Raw genomic sequence first — 12,209 nt, 5'->3', positions numbered from 1 at the left:
CTTACTTCAGAGTTTCAAAAGGGAAAATTCACGTCAACAACACACAATAATAATGTTTATCTTTCTAATACCGAAACAGTACTTACGTCAGGATGGTTGGAAAATAATTTTTTTGTTACGTTGATCTAGAACGTATACAATTCGACTACGGTAGATCAGCAAAGGATAGTTACACATCAGAATAAAATAACTGGATAGATCTGAGTCATTCGGTCGACGGGAATCGAGTGTTGGTGTTGTCAGTGTCGATAGTAATCAGGGAACTGCAGTGGCAGAGGCGGGGCAGAACGTACGGAGACAACTACATCTTTGGCAACACCAGCGGAAGCAGCAACTATATTCGGTGGATCAGCCTCGAGGTGTATGGGGGGGGGGGGGGTCGGTTTTGACGCTTGCTATAGTGTGAGCTCATTTCTGTCCAGGGGCAAGGATGCCATATCTATATTCCATGAAGCCTTACGGGCATTATCGAAATCCAATAGAGGAGTCGCGACAACACACATACCGCCGTTGTCAACAGCGCACAGAACTCTGTCGAGGCTAGTGCAGGCGATAGGCAACACTCAGTGTGCCTTGTCTTCTTTCTTTCTCTCTGACTGACCAATACTTGGGTCTGAACTGGTCGGCGCGCTCCGGTGACCCCTTAAAGCACTCAGGGGTTTGGTCTGCACTTTATCAAGTAGCAGTAGCGGCAGCGTCCAGGGTAGTAGTGGTTCTATCTGCGCCAGCAACCGGTCCGTCATGAATCTAGCGCTCTAACTCAGCAGGCAGCAGCAGAAGAGAAGCTCTGCCGAATTAGGCCTACACTATATTGGAAAGTTCACCCCTTGAGAGCTCAGCAGTCGCCTTCTGTCTCCAAAAAGAAAATGAGTTCGGATTGAGGCTGGTGTAATAGAGCAGCCGGAAAAATGGCTGGGCCGTAAACGACAGTAAAATTGGAAAAAATAAAGATAAGAAGCCGACAACGGCTTTAGAACTTACGCTCAGATTAGCCTAATTCGTCAACTGGCGGTCTGTGAAGTATTCGCGTGTGTAGATATGCCGTTGGCATATGAAATGAAAATAAGCGTGCTTGAGCCTGCGTTACTCTTATGATAACGGGGCCAGTAAACGTACGGCACGGATAACATACTGAATTATAAAAATAGGCCAAATCGATAGCTTGTACAAGCCAAGTGATAATTGCACCCCGGTGGCCATATTCTTACTAAGCATGCGCTGTTGTTCAATCAGTACCAAATGGCGGACATTGTCTAGGTAATAATACTTAGAAAGTTCCCCTCCTAATTCTTATTTTATACATCTTAGCTTAGACAAAACGGATGATAGTTTACTTCACTTCGGGTCGTTATCATAGCTGTCGACCTAAATATAGCATGATTCGTCAATTTCCGAACCTCTCATTGACTGCACGCCATTTTTCGAATATTTTATAAATCTGAAGCAGCCAGGGACTTCATAACACATCTGTGTTTCATGCGATTATTTTATCACCCCTTGCTGTGGTATCAGTGGGCTATAATAAGGCATCGCCTGTTCAATCGCAAGCGTCGATGCTCCAAGGAGTTAATCGTTCGTACATAGATCTCCTGTAAACGCAAGAAGGGCCCTGTTTCATTTAGCTTTTATACGCCGATGTTTTCACCTAGTATTTATTTCGTCTGTTATTTCCGAACCAGTTACAGTACAGCTTTTGTAAGAACTAAATCCTCATGCTTCAGAGCCTCTTTTAACCTCCATATCTTCAAAGCAAATAATATGCCTTATCAATTATATAGGTAACAGCCAGGGCATAAACAATGTTAAATGCACGGCAGTCCATTTTGAGCCTTATTAGGACATCCACTCCATGTAAGTTAGCAGTAATAAAAAAAAATCTCTTAGCTGAATATAGTTGATTGATTGATGCCTATTCCATTGTGTGACAGGTAATATTCCATTATGACAGGTAAATAGCCATTATGTGACTCTGACATCGATATTTTTGACAGAAAATTCACTATAGCTTTGTCTTGAATTTTTTTAATTTGATTCAATCTGAAATGAAATTTCTTAGAAAATTAACATTAATCTGTGCGATAAAACAGGTTTCGTTGTCGTACTACTTCTTAAATGGCTAAACTATGCTTATGGCTTTCCGAGACGTTACGAAAACCTTGTATATCGATGAATTTTATAATAAAAATAATTTCTATAAGTTTCTAAGATCTATCTATTTATACAAAACTCCATTAAGCCCCTACATGCGGAATCACGATTTCGCTCGATTTCTTATCTGTTGTTTTATATCATCTAATCTTTGTTTTACCGAAATTTTGTACTAAAGTTCATAATTATTAAATCAGCCATACGAAAAATTATTTGAAAAGTATAAACAGGATTACCAATCATGTCGTCGATAACGGATATTTTTTGTTAATTTTTGCAATGAAATTCACGCAATCTGTAGCTGATCAGTCGTAATGATTTTTAATTTCCCGATTCACTTGATCTTTTCTCTTGCTCGATATCTGAATTAACTGGAATCCGCTAGACATTTTTTCTAACCCTTGTAGTCTCATAAAAGGTCTCCATGCTCAGGATAACTTCAATGCATCGGGTCAGATGCCTGTTAGACTTTACCTTAAGAATGCTCTCAGCCATCAAAAACATCGTGACTTGGAACTAGCAAGCTCAATATAGAAGTTGATGTCTCTGACATCTCTATGTATGTAACAAAAATCTTAAATTCAGTATGTCATGTCAGCAAAATTTTCTCATTTTTATACTGTATAACGACATCTACATCAGTCTGAAGCGTTAACAACATCAGTTTCTTTTTTTTTTTAAATAAAGGCTAACGCTCTGCATGGCTTATTCAGACTAGACGGAACTGGAACTGCGAACCCTGTACCCATCAAGACCGTGCGTTTGCCCAAGTCTCACCTTCTCTTCCGGATCCGGATTTTTGTTAACAAAACGGGTCGATGAGGGTGATGGTGAGTGTCATCTACCGGAGTACCTTGCTAGGGGCCTCTTCTGCGTTTTTTTCCACCAGACGCGTTATGTTTTATAACCTGCTAACCCGGGCGTATGGCGTTTTGTGTGCGTCCTTCGTGCCGAACCTTGCTCTTTTCAGCCTTCTTAGGCGTCCTTTCTCGTTTAGGTTCTTCACTGACATGGTTGAGCCTCCCAGTTGCCTTCGGAGCCGAATTTGAAATCCGCATGAATTGATCCGTACCGCCTGTTGGCAAATCTAGACCACCCATTGAGTCTTGGTCATGAGTTTTTTTTTCATTGCCACCTGTCTTTTTGCTGCTTTTCAGAGGAAAAGCACATCAATAAGATGTGTGTTTCATCGTCATCTACACCCAGGTTGTATCTTTAACGAAACGTCATTGATTTTGAAGAAGTAGACTCGAAAGCTTTGGAGTCGATTTATCAAATTCACTGTTTGTTTGTCCTAGTTGTGGCCGTCATTATTAGACATGCCCTGAGTCCTATCCTTCAGTGATTTATCAAGATTTAACCCCAGGTATCTTGTTCCGTTTACCATCTTTATTTGTCTGCCACTCAGGCTCACATTAACTCAGTTTACTTTTCCTTATTTCCAGTAGCTAGAATCTCTCCTCTCTTCTCTAAGGCCAGTTCAAGGCCTGAATTTAGCATTCATTTCGAAACAACGCGTAAAGTTTTCTTAGCGTATAATTCCGTCTATAGTACAGACTTGACCTGAGTAGTGATGGCCAAATTGTCTGCATAGTGTCTGCGTCTTTCGGGGCAGAAGCGCAAGAGCGAAGAGACAACCACAACATCCGTTCAGTATATTCTCCTTCGCAGCAGTCTGCAACGATATCTTTAACGCGTGTGATAAGATTTCTAATGAACTGGGCTACCGTCACCGACGAGGTTCACTATTTCTAATGCATTTGACAGTAAATAGCATCGGTCTTGTGAAGCAACGTGTTTGCATTACTTCGCAGAGTTCGACAGCTCTGTTGCCCATCGTAGTTGAAGTATGCAACGTCGCATGTTTGGCAAACATTCGTCAACCCACAGGTCTTTGTTGGAGCCAATATCTTTTGTAGAGCCCAGCCGTTTGTGGCCGATGCAAGGTAGCTGGCATTTATGTTCTGCTGAATGCCAACCACCTTGTACCTGAACGTCTTCCATCGCTTTCCTTGGCCTTTGGTTCGGCCCGAACGGTGTAGTCGATTGTCTCCTCTAAGGCCAAGCAGTTAAAGGACTCGATACCTGGAACACCGATTCTTAATATGACAGTCATGCGATATGAATTTAAGTCGAACGTTATGTTGAAGTGCGGAAACGGCAGGGCTTCACGCACCTGTCACTGAATAAGCTTTGGCTATTCGTATTACTTCAGTTTGTGCAAAGAAACACAGGTCAATTCAACGAAACTGAACTAAAAAGTGTTTTTTAGTAATATTTATTTATGTTCAGAATCTCGATTGTGTTGACGCTGATGTCAAATTAGCAAGAACCAGAGTCGATTAAGCACCAGTCTTTTCTTTGGATCTGACTCCAGCCGATTTCTATTTTAATCAATGCAATACGTCATAGGTGAGACACACCCTCTGGAAGCTGAACAAATCGCCAAAGGGATTACTGAGCAAAAAACAGACGGAAGATGAATCGTTTTTTCATAGCGGTTGTCAACTTCTATGTGAGAAATAGTAGAAAACTTATCAGTTCATAAAAAGTATTTTTGACTATATACTTTTTAGCAATTGCGCAATATATGATGAAAATACTATACCAACACTATGAAATCAATAGCTGTGGAAAGGAAATCCAGGTTGACCAAGAATACCATACGGAGAAAACAACACGGCAGTATATTGGCACTTTTCATAACTCTTTATTATGCGCTTGTGTTACATGGGTGAGCTCCATCGATACGCTGCTGCGTTTCGCCGCCCAGCGTACCAGTGATTCTCAGCAATACGGGTCAACGTTCGAACTATCCGTCATATGGGCTTCTTTGAACTTGACGATCTTAGATACGCGTACGTTGCTAAACCAAACGAGATTAAGCGTCGTTTTAAGGGGTAGGGGTCCTTTTGTGGCCGTCAGAAATGGGAACATCGGGATATTTGATGTTTTTAGAGATGCGGGCTTCGAGACTCTTGTTCTCTCGAATGCCACGGGCGATAACCTCATTGGCTGCCTGAACTGTTCGGGAGATCGCTTGCAGTGCTTCCTCGGTTTGTCGGGCAATAGCCTTCTGGGCATCGGTTATATTGGAGTGCTCAAGCGATCGGGGTTCAGCTTGACGTTGATAATAAAGGGATGACGTCAGTGTGGCTAAACCTAACACAAACATAGCAATGAAAAACTTCATGGTAACGAGTTGGGCAAAATTTGCGACACTGACCGAGTCCTGGGATGACAGGAGTGAATTTCTAGTGCCAGCACGCTCCTATTTATATCTACAAATGCCTATATATTTATCACGACATTTGTGTAGAAGGCAGATGCACTTTCGATATATTAGTCAACATACAGCGTGTTCAGAAAATCTTGCAATATTGTTCGTGCAAAGAAAAGAGAAGCAATATAGACGATGTTTTGTTTTTGTTGCTAAGGGTCATCACTTTACTTTGTAAGGGTGTTATCCCACTCTATAGTGCTTCAAGGGGTTGTAGTGCACGCGATACACGCAGGCTCTACGGGGAGCTTTGACCGAATGCTACATCCTACAAAGCTTGTTTTTTCTTCTTTGTTGAACATCGTTTTATAAAAAGCATATTTACACAGATAAACTAACTATCTTATTGACATAAATTACGCAGTATTTAAACAGGTGCCTTTTTCAGGTAGAGAGGACCGAAAGCTACACGAGGATCATATACAAGGGAACGGCATGACTGTGTTTTGATTTTTAAAAAGATTTTAAATTTTAAAGATTTTAAAAGATTTTTTAAAAAGATTTTAAAAAGATAAAAGCTCCGTTTTATCGTATAGATTTACGTTGTATTTCAAGAAATCTGAATCTAGTGTTGAATGCTTAAGCCAAATGATATGTTTTCCTATAGGAAGTTAGACTCTCAGTGTGCTTCTGTTCTAGGCTTCTAACGCTAGCGATTATTAAAACAGACCTCAACAAATACTAGGTTATGCAGTAGGATAGCTTCTGTATTAAAAAGTCAGCCCGTAGTCATCCCGTCAGCAAACTAGCTAAACCTAGATTACAGTCAAGCGGTTTCATCGGCTTGTGAACCTACTGTGTACCGTTGATATACAGATGGGCCACTCTTACGGCATATTAAAGTGACGAAGATTTACGCGTTTACAGAAAACTTTACTAAGCAGCTATTATGTAGAATCACGTTTTTTGCTCCATGACTTGTTGATTGCTCGGCGTCTCTCATTCTACCTTACCGTGAATTCGTGTCAAAGTCGTTATTCAAGCGGTATTATTCTCCTGTATAATATAGACATTATCGAAAATAACTGTGACCAATATTACACACGAAAAATGTTCATTCTATCATTACTAAGATACGCGTTCAATTAAGATGAACGTCTACTCCACTGTAGGCTACGGAAATTTTGAAGAGAACGATCTTGAACTCTGAAGCTTTCCGAACACGTTGGGTGCTGATCAGGCGCGGAAAATGCAGTCGTATCAAAAGCAGGACAAATCGTTGTTGGATTTACGCGAGTAAATGAAAATACGTTCAAGATCAACAGCTGAAATTAGCTTGTCGTAAGTGGCCCCCGTTATTAAGCTATTTACGTTGTTCAGGTAATGTCATATTTTTTCAAATTGCCCCTATTGAACTGTTTAATATAAGAACACTTATTAATCCTTAGTGGCGGATTAGAGCAGTTCGGGAGAACTTCTCTATTCTCGCTAGGTAGGGTTCTCTAAAGATGTTTTTAACGAGACGATCGGGTGCTTGTCACTCCTGGTGTTCTCCTGTAGGATCTTTATTTAAATTAAATAAGGTGAAAATAGCTTAGATGACTGTTGGTATCCCTTTGCGGAATCAATTAGTCCAAATGTATCGGACATATGTGTCCATTTCCATGAATAGTCACCTGATGGAGACAATTGCAGCCGGCACCTATTCGATGAGTGGAGAAAAGCTCTTAAAATCGCACACATGACTTTCCCGATCTTTTGAAGAGAACTCCTCAGATCTGCGGGGCTTTTTTACCTTGTTTATTTTTATTCATACAAAAAGTTTCCAGCTTTTTTCCCTTCGCTTGCAGCCATCTAAACGTATCAAGTTTGGCATGAACTATTACTATCCGCTGGGCATCTTTTAAGTCAAAAAAAGGCCGTCAGTTGACTGTAGGAGTTCCACATGTCTAGAAGAAGCCTACAAAGGTTTGCATAAGTGTTTTTTCTTTTAAATCTATGTTACTTTGCAACTAAAAAAACCCTATCGTCGATAAAAAGGGGCTTCCGAACGCATTCGTTTGCCACTGGCCTTTCAAGTAGACTCGCGAGGAACATAGTCTTGTATCCAAATGTTTTGTTATCCTCGTTCCCATTGTACACTATCCGTAGATAAGTAGTTAAGTCGTGCATAAGATATGTACAAATTAGACGAAAAAAGAATCAGTCACAGTGTGACTAACTCTTATGTGATTGACGCTTTTAAAAGAACTGTTTTAGCACGAACTTCGGTTTCGCGACATACATTGAAATCGTACGTATTATCGTAGCAGGAAATCGTTCGTCACTTATCGGTATTTTACAGCTTACGAAGCTTATTAAACTTATATTATAACTTACTCGGTTTTATTTATTCATGTTGGTGCAAAATATCGTAATATAACTTACAGTTAACGGACAAAGAATTATCGTATTCCTAACGGATTATCGGAGTTGAAGGCCGGGAAAATTATCTCGAGAACACGCTATTGCCCTTACACAAACAAAAACTAATGCCAATAACATATTTGACAACTGGGAAAACTGTTTATGTAATACTTAAACGATATGTATATGTATATATATATATATATATATATATATATACATATATATTCGACAAATTTAACAACAATACTTGTGACTGTACTCCTCAGAGCAACGACTTCAGCGAGAGTTGCTGAAGTAATGGTTGCAAGAGGAAACAGAATGATTAGCCTTATATATATAATGACAGTTAAGGTTAGATCGTTCTCAATGTACAACAAACGCTTAGATATAAACTACATAAATTTTAGGCTCAGGTGAATATTTTGCAGTAATAATTCTTTGACCCTGACTACTAAATCATACCTTACGCTCAAGGATAACAGATAATAGGTACTGCTTGGCCGCTATAATAAGGGCCCGGTAGAACTCCGCAGTAAATCGAAATCTTAACAAAAAAAAAAAAAAAAAAAAAAAAAAAGGAAAATTCGATGCCATAAAATATAGCGTTCTTTAATGATGTGCCAAAAAGCATATGTACTGATTTTTTAAAAAACAGAACACAAACTTTAAGGTATCGTAAAGAAAAGGGAATATCTTGATGATATTCATGTCAATGTTTTATATGAAGATATTTTACATAGATAGTGCTTACTTCTAAATGAGTTGTTAGACTGATCGTCTTTATAAAGCTATTATAGTATGCAACGTTACAGTAGCAGTATCGTTAGTTACCGACCTAGCGAGACAAATATCAAGAATATGAATCGACGATATTAAGAAACATTGATGTTATCATGTTGACAGGTGCTTTCGATGTAGAACAGAGGTGCCTGCTAAATTTGACCGCTACCTACGATCAGCCTACGAGTTACATTTTTCTCTATTATCAATGGTAAAAACCGAAATGACGTAGAGTTGGGCGCGTTCACCGTAGCAGATTGTTATCTAAGATAGCACACTTGACTATTATATATATACAAATGATATACCTTAACGCTATAAATGCCCAGTTTCCGCCCAGCTCCGATAAAAAAATTCGTAATTACAAATATCCCAGTGACCCGTTCTTTTATATATAGAAATCGTATTTATTGAATTGCCTATATTTTGTCAGTCCCATTTTTCCTTTATCTTACGACATGATGCCCCGCAAGCTCATGGTAGTAACAATATTTCGTGATAATGTGTCCGATACAGTATATCTCAGCTCGTATACATGTATGTAATTACTATATTTGTAACTCGTGAAGAACTATCTGACAAAGGTGAGTTTTTCTTGAGAAAAAGAAGCACTCTTTGATTTTTTCCCACGACAACAACATTTGATGCCGGCCCGTTATTAATGAAATGTACATCCTGCTTTTGGCCTTTACCGACTTTTAACTGCTTAGTACTCAATGGTTCCTTATACCTGTCATCCAGTGCCACTAAAATAAAATAGCACATAAGTTGTTAGTTAATCGTGTTAGTTCCTTAGTATTTTCCTTCCGCTTTCCTTCGTCGTAGCTTCTAGTGTCGTTGTTTCGCTGACGTCACTTGCATTCACTGTTGTTGCAACCGCTTCTCTATCGGTAGATGTCGTCGCTCTGGTAGTTGGACAGCCGGTCAGCGAGCTGTTCTATGGCTGACGTAGCCTGCCTAGCACAGTCCATGGTGGCAAAGGAATAGAAGCTATTCATTCGTCAGAGGAGGAAGCATGAAGCACAAGAAAGCACATTCTTGGGACACAAGAATAAGCGCGCATGAAGGATCAGAGAGGGTGTCTCCGATTTGGTAAATATTTTATCAGTTTTCACCTCCTTCCTGACCACAGCCGCAAATGCCCTATGTTCGAACAAGGGGCATGTTGGGAAGGAGGCACGGTGCCCCATCTACCTACGGAAGCGCTGGCTTTGCTGGGAGTCTCCCTGCTGAGGTGCACTACGAGATAGCCGGATTAGGCAAAGGCAGACTCATCTTTACCAGTGGCTGTCTCGGCTCGCTTATAAAAGTTCTATAGTGTACTAGACGGCTATTACGTTTCAGCATACCTAACCTAATGTTTGACCTTTTTCACCTTGACGTCTTACCTGCGTGTCGTGCTTGTGCGAATGCAATATGTACACACATGATTTAACGCAGCGCGTCTCCTCGTTGCCTTAGCGGAAAAAGAAATAAAAATAGCATGCAAAATATTCCTGTTTTAGATATCCTAGACTGTGCTATCGACGCATCGATATAGACGCACAGATTGAACACTGATCCGGCTCGCTAATACCTGTTTCCTATCGAGCCGCGCTGTAATATACGCGCCCTTTAAAACTCAAACTTACCATATAAACAAGCAAAATCTGAATGCGAGCATTAGCTCACACAGCGCGATTTTTACACAAAAAAATTCGAATTATTCTCAGTTCATCTCGATACCTTAGCTTAAAGGCATATTCTATGAGAAACCATCTTGTAAGCCATGGTCACCTCCTATCATTACTATAATCACTTCCTGGCAGCTTGTCCATGCCATGCGCGGGTGTAACTCCAACGAACAGCAGGCACCGCTATTCCCGCCATTGTGGAAACACTACCAGTATACTGTGCGCTAAAAACGCTCGTAACGACGACGGGATTCGATACTTTCGTTTCTTATATTTCCTTTCTTGTCGGCACTAGCTAGCCACCCTTTCCGTGTTTATATGGATCGGTAGGCTCAAGGAAGCCTTAACCGCGTATACAGCCTACGTATATATTGATGTTGCATGAGCGGACGAGGTGTAGGAGACGGAGCGGGCGCGAGCCGGTGACGAAAGAGGCTCTGACACATCACGTCACGGGGTAAAGCTGCAACGGCAAACTGGCAGACCGGTAACTCAGCCAACTTTATTAAAAGTTGGAATAAGAATAGTTCGACCTAAACTTGTTTCTCGGCAGCTGTCGGGTGGGGGTGCGTCGTCAAGCAGTATCTGGTCAATCGAATCTTCAAGCCTGTGCCACTGTGTATTTCCCTATGGAAGGTAAGGAATCTTTCTATTTATGTACAGTGGAGAGTCATTCTAATAATGCCGGACACTTTTAGCAGTATATTGACCTTGATATAGATATATGTAGCGAAGTAGTACTATATTTGGTGGGGAAAAGAGGGATCTAACTCAGTGTAACTTACTTTTAACTTTTGTTCTGTTCAGTTATAGTGATTCCGTAAGAGTGCGCTTGCTAACGTACATGGGTCACAAAATTCAGACTTGAGTCTTGGTGTAGACGCACTTCATTCTGTGCTGGTGGCCCTAGCCGTCCCAAAAATGCTTGAGTTATTTATCATTTCCTCTAATCTAATGTTACGATGTGTTCGAAGACCAAATTCCGGTTGCAACTTATGCATAATGGAAATCTATTAATCAATACTATTAAGGATAAGTGTGTGTATATGTATATTTAGCCTCTGTGTTTCGAGTTTTATATCCGGTATCGTCTGCTAGGCATTCCATTAAGTATGTTAAGCCTAACATGGCTCAAATTAGCCGCGATCGTTCACAAGGGACGTATCAACCTTTGCGTACAATAGAGATATATATAACGTATAAAACTCAGCCTAAAAATTACTGCGTACGGTTATCGATGAGAGGTGATTCATCGAAATGCTGGATCAGATGCGCCGTCTGTCTGGATGAGAGTCTTTAAATACGAAATTTTGTGCCTGCTAATGTTCGCCTTAGAATATCAATCTTAAGTCGGTCTGGCGCTTAATCTTGTTACCATTAATCCAGCCATTTATAAGTTCTCATTGCAGCCCGACTACGACGAGAAGGTACATATTTATTGCTACTGCTATTAAACGCTCTAATGCTTGCCCGTGGACTTGTAAATACTAGCTTCGGCTTTTTTGCGTAGCAGCTTTCACAGTTCCTTTCAATTCCTATTTCTCTAACTCCAACCCGGGTTATTTTCTAATTGACATTAAACAATGCACAAGAATCTAAATTCGGCAAATTACCCTAAACACAAAAAGTAGTGCTGAAGGCGCTCGAGCTAAACTGAAGCAACTTGACAATCAGAAAAGCAACCATGTGCAATTTTCTCCTTTGCCCCTTTTTTCAGGACATAACTGCTCATTTCCTAACTAGCCATGAGGTGTTTGTAACTTATTCCAAGATCTCTGGCGAATGAAGGAAAAAGCATTCAACTAACCAAAGGTACATGTATTGAAATATTGTCTCTCTTCAATCTCTCTCTTCAAACAAACCTATAATCGTAACACGTGTTTACAAGAGCTGCTTGCTGTGACGCTAGAAGCCTATGATAAGACTACTTCCAGCCCTGCAAACGATACGTTTTTTGATAAAGCAAGTTAAAATATTAA

The sequence above is a fragment of the Varroa destructor genome, unplaced genomic scaffold, assembly GCF_002443255.2.
Source record: "Varroa destructor unplaced genomic scaffold, Vdes_3.0 BEIS01000002.1, whole genome shotgun sequence".
Classification (NCBI taxonomy): Eukaryota; Metazoa; Arthropoda; class Arachnida; order Mesostigmata; family Varroidae; genus Varroa; species Varroa destructor.
This window is presented reverse-complemented; position numbering follows the sequence as displayed.